This window comes from Lampris incognitus, chromosome 4, assembly GCF_029633865.1.
Source record: "Lampris incognitus isolate fLamInc1 chromosome 4, fLamInc1.hap2, whole genome shotgun sequence".
Taxonomy (NCBI): Eukaryota; Metazoa; Chordata; class Actinopteri; order Lampriformes; family Lampridae; genus Lampris; species Lampris incognitus.
Window position 1 is genome coordinate 30,593,957 of NC_079214.1, and position 13,137 is coordinate 30,607,093.

At 40.3% G+C, this 13,137-nt stretch overlaps 1 protein-coding gene across 1 annotated transcript in view; it reads right to left on the reverse strand.

Moving 5' to 3' along the window:
* The window catches only part of ush2a (Usher syndrome 2A (autosomal recessive, mild)), a 577,949-nt gene that overhangs the window by 277,787 nt on the left and 287,025 nt on the right, over positions 1–13,137 (reverse strand).

Genomic DNA, 13,137 nt, shown 5'->3' on the forward strand with positions numbered 1-13,137 from the left:
TGGCCAGTAATATGTGCGACAGTGTCTGTGAGAAAGCCTACAGAGAATGAGATAGAGCAAAACTCCTGACAGAAGACAATGATTGTGCAGTACATGCATGCAAAAACACCAATATATGAGCACTTAAAGCCTATTCTTACGGCTGTCATGTGTGTCATGTGCAGTGATCTCAACCAGAAGACTTTGAATTCCATAGATGTGTGTGTGTGTGTGTGTGTGTGTGTGTGTGTGTGTGTGTGTGTGTGTGAGAGAGAGAGAGAGAGAGAGAGAGAGAGAGAGAGAGAGAGAGAGAGAGAGAGAGAGAGAGAGAGAGAGAGAGAGAGAAAGAACTAGAGAGACAGAATGTTTGTGCATGCATATACTCATTTCTACATCTCCATCAGGTTGTCCGTTTCCCAACAGCACCATAGCGCTAAGCTTACTTCATTTCTGCTATAAGCCAACAGCGTAGGATGAGCTTTGCTCTTCAGACCGCTGGGAAACACAGGCCTCAGAAGACCAGCTCCTGTAGACTGGACTGGCTTCCTCAATTGAGGTCCACACTTCTCACTTCCAAGCACTTACTCCTATCTCTTAAAGTCATAATAACACATTTATTTTTTATGAAAGAATGGGTCAGAACAGAGCCAAAAATTAATAGGTTTAGGTTCCCAAAGAACCCATTTTTGTGATGTCATCTGAAATGTTGGCATGTGAGGACCTACTAATAAAGGCTCCTGAACCATTTTGGGTCTCAACACAGTTCTAATAAGATTTTCCGAATTTCGTATTATTGCCACTCTAAGCATTTAGTGTTGGCTGTAACAGGCTATGAGCTAAACATTAAGGGAAACATTAAACAAGGCCTCCACTGTACCAGACTGCTTTGCTACAACCTCAAGATTCAACATTGCCCTCTACATCAGGAAGGCCTATGGCTTCATGGACTTAACCTGAAGTCACAGAAAAAAATCCTGCTGATTTGTATTCTGAACTTGACCATATCACTGATGAGCAATCAATCAATCAAGCTGCATTTTCAAAAGCACTTTTCTAGCTGCAACAGTGATGATGATGATGACGGAACCTTCCTGATGCAGCTTAGGAAATACAGGGTCAACAAACAGCTATTGGTCCAATTTTACACCACCATCATCGAAAGGATCCTCATATCATCCTTTACAGTGTGGTACAGAACCATGTACAGTATCACCAAAACCAAGTTCCAACGTATGGTGAAAAAGGCCTCCAAAATCACAGAGTGTGACCTTCACCCCCTGGACTCCCTCTTCACCACCTTCAGAACCAACCAGGCTGGTCAAATCATCAATGATCCCTCCCACCCAGCCAACTACTTCTTTAAACTCATGCCATTGGGAACACGCTACAGGCCAATCAGTTCAAAAAACTCCCGTTTCAGGGACAGTTTCCCCACTGCACTAAGAACACTGAACTCCATTCCCTCCTAACCGTGACCCCTGGTTCCCCTTAGTGACTATGCTATTGTTATTATGTGTATTCCATATGTATTTATGTTGGGAAGTTAGGTATATTAACACAGCGCAATCATGCTGTACCGTAAACAGATACCACCAACTTGGCTGTGTGGCAATAAAGTTTCTTGAATCTTATCTCAGTGCAAATCTCTGTTAGTCCAACCCTCTGTTAAAGCCTTGATCAGCTATTCTAGAATTTACATTAGCTCATTAGATTTCATTCATACTCATCAGTTGTCTTAAGATATACCAGTAAAAAGGTTATATATTTAAAAATGTGGCAATAGCCTGGCCAATAAAGACAACTACATTCTTCCTGAACCTTTTGGTTTCTTGATGCATGTAAACAAGTTGGTCAGGTGTCTTATCTGTATGAAACAATGCATGCAGGTTGCCAGATGCAGTTAACCACGTTGCTTGTACGATACAAAAACTGCAGACCTGAGGCTGATAATAAAAAATAAAAATAAAAATAAATCTATATTTGGGTATTAGAAAAATCATGTTATTTCAAACCAGGTAAATGTTTTAGCTGATTAGTTGAAATATAGCCTTAAACCAACCTCTTAACAGTAATTCAGGTATCGGTTTGAATGAAAACAATTCACTGTATCATACTGTGAATTCAAGTTTTAATGCGGGAAAGTGACTGGGTGTCCTTTGAGACCAGGAGTGCTTCCTCTAACCTGACGCACGTAAACCCAGAGCTGAGAATTCATCCAGTGTGTTGCCCTACCATGTTACTCTGGATCAGGGATTGGATCTTAATCCACTACTAGATCCACAGAGTCATGGAGCATGCATGTGATGGGTGTGTGTGTGTGTGTGTGTGTGTGTGTGTGTGTGTGTGTGTGTGTGTGTGTGTGTGTGTGTGTGTGTGTTTATATGTGTTCACAGCACTGTCTGTCTTTCTGTCTCTGAAGGGAACAGAAGTGTGGGAAGATCTGAGCACATGAATGGAGGTAGTCCAGGGTTCACCACAATCTGGTGCTGGCAAAATAATTAGCCCAGGCCATTTCACTTAACATGGACTAGCGTCAGAGAGTTACCTAGCCTACTCAACTTGAATACAGATACCCAACCCAACACTCATTTAATTTTTAACATGTGCCTGCACATTGTTTTTAATGACTATAAATTGAATTGAATTGAATTGAATTGAACCCCTATTTGTTTAAGTATTTCAGTTTGATTGGATAAAACTAGGTGAAGAGAATGAGGAATGATTAAAAGAAAGAGAAGGCTGGTGAGACGTGACATAGGTCATGGACTGCATTCCAATGCATCTATATCACTGCGCCTCGTATGTTGCTATATATCTGATATGGTCCTGGGCTTTTTATTGGAACTGTGTAAAAAATGCTGCATGACTACTGCACAGTGGATGTAGTGTAAAGGGGCCACACATAGTCTTTAGTAAAGCACCCACATCACTTGGTATGTTGATCTAAAGCAGAATATCAAAGATAACTGTACTGGGGTTGTTGAGTTTTTGGCTTAATATCATTATTTGCTATTTTATGAACCTGAGCCATTTTAAACGCGTATCATGATAACTAATTACTTAATTGTTTTGAAGGATGATTTGAAATAGATGCAGTAAAAAAAAAAGTGTTTTTGTATTGTGATACAAAATACTTAAAGTTTCTAGAATTATGATCTGATTTAGGATCTGGCAAACCCAAACATGTAGTGAGGGTGAACTGGGAATGTCTGGCGGAGGCCCCTGTCCGTGAGGTCTTCAACTCCCACCTCCAGAAGAAGTTCTCATGTATCCCGAGGGAGGCTGGGGAAATGGAGTCTGAGTGAGCCATGTTCAAAGCCTCTATTGTAGATGCGGCAGGCAGGAGCTGTGGTCAAAAGGTCATCAGTGCCTGTCGAGCCGGCAACCCAAGAACCCGCTGGTGGACACCGGTGGTGAGGGAAGCCGTCAGGCTGAAGAAGGAGGCCTTTCGGACTTGGTTGGCCCAGGGGTCTCCTGAAGCAGCAGACAGGTACTGGGAGGCCAGAAGGGCTGCCGCTTCGGCGGTCGTGAAAGCAAAAACTCGGGTGTGGGAGGAGTTCGGCTATGGAGGAGGACTTTCGGTTGAACTCAAGGAAGTTCTGGCAAAACATCCAGCCACTCAGGAAGGGGAAGCAGGGCTTGACTCAGGCTGTGTTCAGCCAGGGAGGGGAACTGTTGACCTGGACTGGGGATGTTGTCGAACGGTGGAAAGAACACTTTGAGCAGCTCCTGAACCCAACTAACATGTCCTCAGTGGAGGAGGTAGAGTCTAAAGACTCAGGGGAAGCCCCACCCATATCCCTGGCAGAGGTCTCTGAGGTAGTTAAAAAGCTCCTCGGTGGCAAGGCACCGGGTGTGGATGAGATTCGCCCTGAGATGCTGAAGGCTCTGGACATTGTTGGGCTGTCTTGGTTGACACACCTCTTCAGTGTCGCGTGAAGGTCGGGGGCAGTACCTGTGGAGTCGCAGACTGGGGTGGACGTCAGCGACCTCACTAAAATGGTTTACATTTAGGTACTCTTTAAGAAGTAGTATTGTCCAATTACAATAGTCTATAAAATCTTATTTAAGCTCAGTTGTATCATATAAGGATGCGACTAACAGTTAAATGGTTAAACATTAACAAAGCACTAAACATTTAGAAAAACACTAAAACAAAATGCAATGACATTATTAATTGGATAATTTATAATTTATAACCGTTTCATTTTATGGTGTCCTATTCTTATTTGTGATTGTTGTTTTTTTCCCTGTCATGTTTCTTTATCAGCTCTTGCATGATAATGTGTGTCTGCATGTGTTCAACTATGCATAGAGAAATTCAAACTGACTGAGTTTCTTCAAAATTACTCACAGAGAATGCAAGAAAATACTAAGTGGCGTTCGGTCACATTTTGATCAGTCTTCTCATGATTAAATTAAAAGTAAACTTTACGACACAGAGCTAATGTACAGCGCCGGAGCGATGCGACAAATTGTCAAATTCAACAACCCCCACAACTTGTGATCAGAAAGGTTAACCACATTTTCATACATAAACATTTTTCAATTTTGTGAGATTTACCCATCACTAATATCATACAAAATAATCCTATTTTATTTTGAATGACAATTTGTCCATTGGCAGTGCAGAGTCGAGTAAAGACAGACAAAGATGTTCACATCAGATGTGCATTCTGTACATCCAGCAGGCATGTGTCATTTACATTCATGACCTTGTCACCACAGAGACGAGTGAAGCTATGACAGATATCTGACATTATATTATCCCCCTTTAACCTTCCCTCACTCTCCGACACCGTCTCTCTCTGCCGCCCCTTGTTTCTCTCCCTGCTTTTAACCTTCCTCCTCTCTCTCTTGACCTTTTCATCTTCTCTTCCTCACTATTTTGTCTCCTCACAGCTTTGCTCAGAATTTCTTCTCATTCTTTCTCTTTCAGTTCATCTGTCTCTTTTTGTTTCCGTCTCTCCAACACTATTTTTCAAAGCATGTATCTATCGTGCCCCACCACACACACACACACACACACACACACACACACACACAAAATCGTGCTGATACATCAACACCACAATTCCAACCCTGATGTCAACAATATTAATGTCCATGGGGAACCGGATTGCAGAGAGCATGCAACTACACTTTCAATAATGGACAAGAGGGGTACAAATTACATACACCACAAACATGTGTGTGCATGCTTATGTACACTGGGCAGGCCCAAGGGACACTCAAACACTAGGGGCTTGACCTTGGAGAAGCACCATCAACATTCTTATTCTTACTGCATCATCAGCACAAAAGTCCATATACTGACAAATTAAATCTCACACACTTCACTTTGACAGAGCAAAAAAGTAAGCCAAACTAGTTTATGGGAAATCCTGGGATTTGTTATAATAGGTTACGTGTATCTAACTCTATAGACCTTGTTCACGACAGCCACACTGACACAAAATAGCAGGTAAACACAGGTTTAATTAATGAAATTAATGACGGTTCTATTCAATTTAGTGTAGAAGAGCCTTTCCAGTGAGCCAACATGCACAACAGCAGCACCCTGACTCTGTTTGACCTGAATGTAACGTAACCTTAATTAGCATCATTGGTAACACCTGTGTTCACCTTACTTTATGGGAAAATGGTTGCTGTAAAAAAGGTCTATTTCTTCAATTATTATACTTATAAGTACTAAAGAAATGCTTTACAAATATTTTAACCATACATTACCTGGTTTATAGCAATGGTTAACAACAATAATCACACTGTTTGAGAGGGAAGTTAATTTGCAGACTAGGGTTAGTGTGTTGGAGTGGGGTGCAGGCACAGACGTCTCATATCAACCGGCTCTAGACAGGTTAAAATTGTGGCCGCACCCCCACAAACACACATCAGGGAGTGGGCAGAAGCTATAGAAACGTGACGCTGTCCCCTGTCTGCAAACTACTATACAAACATCTGAGGTTTTTTTTATCTGTTTTGAGCTTTGGTGTTTTGGATCTTCATGTTTTTAATGAACAGGCTGTGGAAGCCACTTCATCAGTAGCGTAGTCCATGTCTGTGAACCGGCACGCTCCTGGCACTGAGTGGCTTCATCACAGTTAAACTGTGGGTTAATGATCTACGTATTGTTAAGTAGAGCACACTAGCAAGCGTGCGCTAGCATGTGTGCATATAAAGGATACTTGTGTTTCAGCTTTTTCTTTCTTTTTTACAACCTTATTCAAAGTCTTATTTTCATAGTTTTAGCCATCATGCATATCCGTTAAGATGTCATTCTCTCATCAGCTTCATTATGAACAGCATCTTTTGGGGCCATGAAATACAAGCTTTTAACCTGTACTTTCGACAATAATAAACCCTAGTGTATCAGCTAGACTGTGCACACGATTTCCCATTATCTACTACTATTGCTTTTGGCTGCTCCCGTTAGGGGTTGCCACAGCGGATCATCCGTTTCCATTTCTTCCTGTCTTCTGCATCTTCCTGTCACACGACCCACCTGCATGTCCTCTCACCACATCCATAAACCTCCTCTTTGGCCTTCCTCTTTTCCTCTTCTCTGGCAGCTCCATATTCAGCATCCTTCTCCCAATATCCCCAGCATCTCTCCTCCACACATGTCCAAGTCATCTCAATCTTGCCTCTCTTGCTTTGTCTCCAAACCTCCAAATGATTTCCCATTATCTATGACTTCTTAATTGTGACTGGTTAGTCAGTGGGTACTGAGAGACTCGTTACATTAAAAATTGTTGCTGGTGCAGTCTTTTCACTATTCTGCCCTTACTAGCACGTAGACGTGATTGCTAGCTTGGCAAATAGCTAAACAGTTTCCTTAATAAACATCCAGGAGACAGCAGGTAAATTTAGGATGTTTACTGTAAGAAGCACTGTGAAACTGCAATACAGAAATAAAAAATAAAAAATTACGATTTGTAATTTGTGTTTGACTCTTCCTTTCACATCAACAAACACTGAGTCATTAATTGTTACGCACAACACCTCAACATGTGCCGGGATTATCGTTGATTAGCACTACAGCTAACTAACGATTAGATTGGAAATTAGACAGGCTAACGCTGTTAGCGTCGCTATAGTTTTTACATGTTCCACACAAAATAACAAGTGTTTCAAATAACCATTACACGCGAGTTTCACATAAAGGTAAGTATTACTCACAGACATATGTTCATAAGAGTTCAGCAGAGAAAAAGTGAACGAGAAGAGAAAAAACAACACTTTTCTTCAAAACTCTTTAAGCGCAAAGGACACTACGGCAAGTCTACACGGACAATGCGCGGCACAGTCAGCACAAGTACTGGGAGACTCGTTACATTAAAAATGTCTGCTGTAGCAGTACACTTCAAAACACAATACTTTCACTTTGAAGGATAATGTGTTTATTTATTTATTTGTTTTTTTGTTTTTACAACCTGGGTCTTATTTTCATAGTTTTGTTGTGCATATTTGTTATGACACAGGCAAATTTGACTCACCGGATTCGTTGTTGAGAATTTGGATACAGGATCACAGCTAGACACAGCTTTAAAACATGTTGAGACTGAAGACGTCACTTAGATGAGTGATGAAACGTTTCTCTCAATAAACATTGTGTCCAGATGAACTGATCCAACTTCCTTACATAAAGACACTTTAAAACACTTTTTTTTACTCTTATTTTACTCAGGCTCATATTCCTGGGCACCATACGACAACATTTTAAAGTTGGCTAGCAACGCTTTGGTGTCCAAAACCTTACAATGAAGCTGGTGGGTAAAAATATGATAATTAATATAACAAATAATAATAATAATAATACTAATAATACTAATAATAATGATAATTAGTTCAGAGGACATTCAGAGGAAGAGGACCATAGAAGGAAATTTTACTTTAAACATCAGTATGCACGTACGACTTTAAAGCAGATGTGTATTTCAGCATGTGGCGTCAAACTGGCATTCTTTAGAGAACGACCTAAAGGGTTGTATAAATATCTTTCAGTTCAAGAAAATGTATAAGGAAATAATAATTAGACAATATGGAGTTGTCAGGTAATGGGTTTTCAGTTGATGGTGAATTATTGTTTATGGCTTTTTGATTCTTTTTAATTTCTCATGTTGCTGTAAGTATTAGTTGTTGAGTAACTGACTGACAGACTATCTATTCTGTTGTTTATTTATGTTTGAGTAAGGGGCAGGCAAAATAAATTTTCTTCTCCCTGCTCCTTTTCAATTATGGAATGTGTAAATTGAGTTGTGCTTGATCATGAATTGCCTGTTTCATTCTGGAGCTGTGCATTACCATGAGCGGAATAAATAATGAAAATGAAAATGAAATAATAAACTTTATTTACATAGCATTTTGCTAAACAAAGTTATAAAGTGCTTTACATAGAAATAAGTAACAAGTAGAAAAATTATAACAAGTAACAATGAGGGAGAACAAAGCACAATAATGTAGAAAAGAGGCAAATAATAAAATAATAAGAACAATTAAAAAAGATAAAAGATGGGTAAAAGGATGCAGATATAAATTAAAAAATAAAACAGTGAAACTAAGAGAAGCCAATCATATGAGAGTGAGTTTCAAGAAATGATTTTAAAGCTGACACTGATCTTGCTTGCCTGATATGCTGAGGCAGTGAGTTCCTCCGCCGGGGGGCCCAGACTGAAAAAGCCTAGTCATCCCTAGTAATGAAACATGATGTAGGAATGACCAGGAGACCCCAGAGGATCAGCTGCACTGTGGCTCATAAAGGACCAGCATATCTGAAATGTAGCTAGGGGCCTGACCTTATTATATATATATATATATATATATATATATATATATATATATATATATATATATATATATATATATATATATATATATATATATACGTATGTGTGTGTGTGTATAAATATTTTTTTTTCTTCCCCGAAACCGACAATGGTGTTGTTATAAATGCTCAACTAATGAGGAGCGGAACATCAATACAGGTACAGGAAAAAAAAGGTTTTATCCATTGCAGTACAGGCCTGTTTCGTGCATCGCGCACTTTTTTCCTGTACCTGTATTGATATATAAATATATAGCTATGTATTGACGTTTGCTGTAACCATGTAGGCAGCTGATGAGTGCACTGAGCACGAAACAAGCTTGTTATGCCATTTAACAACTTTGAGCTGTAAAATATATCTTTGCTCCTGAATTGTTAAGCTCTTTTTTCCACATTGAAGGTTTCACTGCAACATCCTGTGGACATACATATGTATATCAACAGACATATATATATATATATATATATATATATATATATATATATCAACACAGATACAGGAAAAAAAGTTTTAATGCATTGCAGTACAGGCCTGTTTCATGCATCGTGCACTCATCAGCTGCTAATTAAAAAACACTATACAGTATATAGTATATATAGTGTTTCTTCAGAAAAAATTATATATATATACATAGTGCATCCGGAAAGTATTCACAACCCTTCACTTTCCCCACATGTTGTTATGTTACAGCCTTATTCCAAAATGGATTAAATGTCTTTTTTTTCTCATCAATCTACATACAATACGCCATAATGACAAAGCGAAAAAGGTTTTGTAGAAATTTTTGCAAATTTATTAAAAATAAAAAACTGAAATATTGCATGTACATAAGTATTCACACCCTTTACTCAGTACTTGGTTGAGGCACTCTTGGCAGCGATTACAGCCTCAGGTCTTCTTGGGTATGAAGCTACAAGCTTGGCACACCTATATTTGGGGTATTACTCCCATTCTTCTCTGCAGATCCTTTCAAGCTCTGTAAGGTTAGATGGGGAGCTTTCCTGCACAGCTATTTTCAGGGTCTTTCCAGAGATGTACAATGGGGTTCAAGTCTGGGCTCTGGCTGGGCCACTCAAAGACATTCACAGACTTGTCCCGAAGCCACTCCTTCATTGTCTTGGCTGTGTGCTTAGGGTCGTTGTCGTGTTGAAAGGTAAACCTTCGCCCCAGTCTGAGGTCCTGAGCGCTCTGGAGCAGATTTTCATCAAGGATCTCTCTGCACTTTGCTCCACTCATCTTTCCCTCGATCCTGACTAGTCCCCCAGTTCCTGCCGCTGAAGAACATCCCCACAGCATGGTGCTGCCACCACCATGCTTCACTGTAGGGATGGTATTAGCAAGGTGATGAGAGGTGCCTGGTTCCCTCCAGTTTGGCATTCAGGCCAAAGAGTTCAATCTTGGTTTCATCAGACCAGAGAATCTTGTTTCTCATGGTCTGAGAGTCCTTTAGGTGCTTTCTGGCAAACTCGAAGCGGGCTGTCATGTGCCTTTTACTGAGCAAATGCTTCCATCTGGCCACTCTACCATAAAGGCCTGATTGGTGGAGTGCTGCAGAGATGGTTGTCCTTCTGGAAGGTTCTCCCATCTCCACAGAGGAATGCTGGAGCTCTGTCAGAGTGACCATCAGGTTCTTGGTCACCTCCCTGACCAAGGCCCTTCTCCCCCCCTTTCTCAGTTTGGCTGGGTGGCCAGCTCTAGGAAGAGTCCTGGTGGATCCAAACGTCTTCCATTTACGAATGATGGAGACCACTGTGCTCTTCGGGACCTTCAAAGCTGTAGACATTTTTTTGTACCCTTCCCAAGATCTGTGCCTCGATACAATCCTATCTCGGAGGTCCACAGACAATTCCTTTGACTTCATGGCTTGGTTTCTGCTCTGACATGCACTGTCAACAGTGGGACCTTATATAGACAGGTGTGTGCCTTTCCAAATCATGTCCAATCAATTGAATTTACTACAGGTGGACTCCAATCAAGATGTAGAAACATCTCAAGGACGATCAGTAGAAACAGGATGAATCTGAACTCAATTTTGAGTGTCATACCAAAGGGTACTTATGTACATGCAATATTTCAGTTTATTATTTTTAATAAATTTTGAAAAAATTCTACAAAACCTTTTTCACTTTGTCATTATGGGGTATTATGTGTAGATTGATGAGGAAAAAAAAGGAATTTAATCCATTTTGGGATGAGGTTGTAACATAACAAAATGTGGGGAAAGTGAAGGGGTGTGAATACTTTCCGGATGCACTGTATATCGTTTTTTTCCGAAACCGTCAATGGTGTTATAAGTGCTCAACTAATGAGCGGAATATCAACACAGCAGCTGATGAGTGCACGACACACGAAATAGGCCTGTACGGCAATGCATTAAAACTTTTGTTCCTGTATCTGTGTTAACATATATAAATAATCCAGTGAGACAAGTATATTTTTTTATGAGACAGGTTTCTTCTTCTGTCTTCTGTCCCATAAAGAATTTACTTGACTCACTGGATTATTTTGCTCCTTATTTGTTGAGCATGTTCCCTACAGTTCAGTGTTTTTTTTTAAACAAAGTTTTATATATTGTAGCAAATTCGGGGGGGCAACCACAGGAACTGTCGCGGCCGGGACGCTAACCCGTATTGTCCGCATCGCGGGAGACATCGCTAACCGCTCGACTAAAGGGTCAGACCCGTCAACCAGCGGCCAACGTGTCTGCTTATCCATGCATGTTACACTACCCCCCTCCATCGGGAAAGCGCCTCCGCGCGTATCCCACTTCTGACACCAAGGTAGCAAATTCGGGGGGCAACCACAGGAACTGCCGCGGACGGGACACGAACCCGTATCTCCCGCGCTGCGGGAGCCATCGTTAACTACTTAGTAGAGCGGTCAGCGCTGTCTCCTGCGGCAAGGGAGATACGGGTTCGCGTCCCGGCTATGGCGGATCCCAGACTGCATCCCGAATTTGCTGCAATATATATAGTTTTTCTTTTTCCTGGAAACCATCAATGATGTTGATAAAAGTGCTCAACAAAAGAGGAGCGGAATAGTAACAATATTAATATATATTAATCTTTATATATATAAAGAATTGTGTCATCACAGGGCCTGTGATGGCCCTGTGACGGCCTGGCAGCCTGTTCCAACCACTGCTGGAATAGTCTCCAGCATCCCTGTAACCCTGAGAGCAGGATAAGCGGTTCAGATAATGGATATAAAGAATTTACTTGACTCACTGAATGTGTGTATATATATATATATATATATATATATATATATATGTGTGTGTGTGTGTGTGTGTGTGTGTGTGTGTGTGTGTGTGTGTCCACAGGATGCTGCACTGAAACCTTCGATGTAGAAAAAAGAGCTCAACAATTCAGCAGCAAAGATATAGGCAGCTGATGAGTGCACTGAGCACAAAACAAGCTTGTTCTGCCATTTAACAACTTTTAGCTATGTGTGTGTGTGTAGGAAATTTTTTTTAATACATAGTAGTACAAGCTTGTTTTGTGCGTCGCGGTCCTCATTTGTTGAGCACTTTTATCAACACCATTGACGGTTTCCGGAACCCCCCCCCCGCTATATATACACATATAAATACATATTCATACACACACACACACACACACACACACACACATATATATATTATATAATATATATATACACACATATATATATCTTTGTTAAATGAAACACAACAATAAGGAAAGTGCATACAGAGCAAAATAGTGTGTGTGTGTGTGTGTGTGTGTGTGTGTGTGTGTGTGTGTGTGTGTGTGTGTGTGTGTGTGTATACACACACACACACAAACACAAACATAATACACCTTGACACACAAACTGAAACTCTATATTATATTTAGTAGATTAGTGGTAGCATTCTAAATGTCAGAATTTCATTAAGTGGACTGCAAGTTTTTAAACACAAATAAAATATGTCTTGATACAGTATTGCTTAAAGCGATACTGACATCAAAATCTGAAAATTCTTATTGATAGGCTATGTTCCGAGTTGGAATGTGACCATGGAGAAATTCATTGGCGAAATTCAGTTCCACGGAGAAATTCAGTGGAGAAATTCAGTTCCGAGTTGGAATGTGACCACTGAGAAATTGTGCCGGTGGATACGTAGACACCAGTCAGTTTGCATATAGGCTTACACAGCCACAGCTCTCATACTTTTTTTTATCCACAGCTCTCATACTGTGGATAAAAAACCCTAAAATAAAAACTTTATATCCACGTACCTGTATGTTATTGTTGTTTGTAACAGATTTTGAGTTATAAAGTCAAAGTACTCACCGAATTGTGATATTAATCAACGTTTATTGGTCAGTTA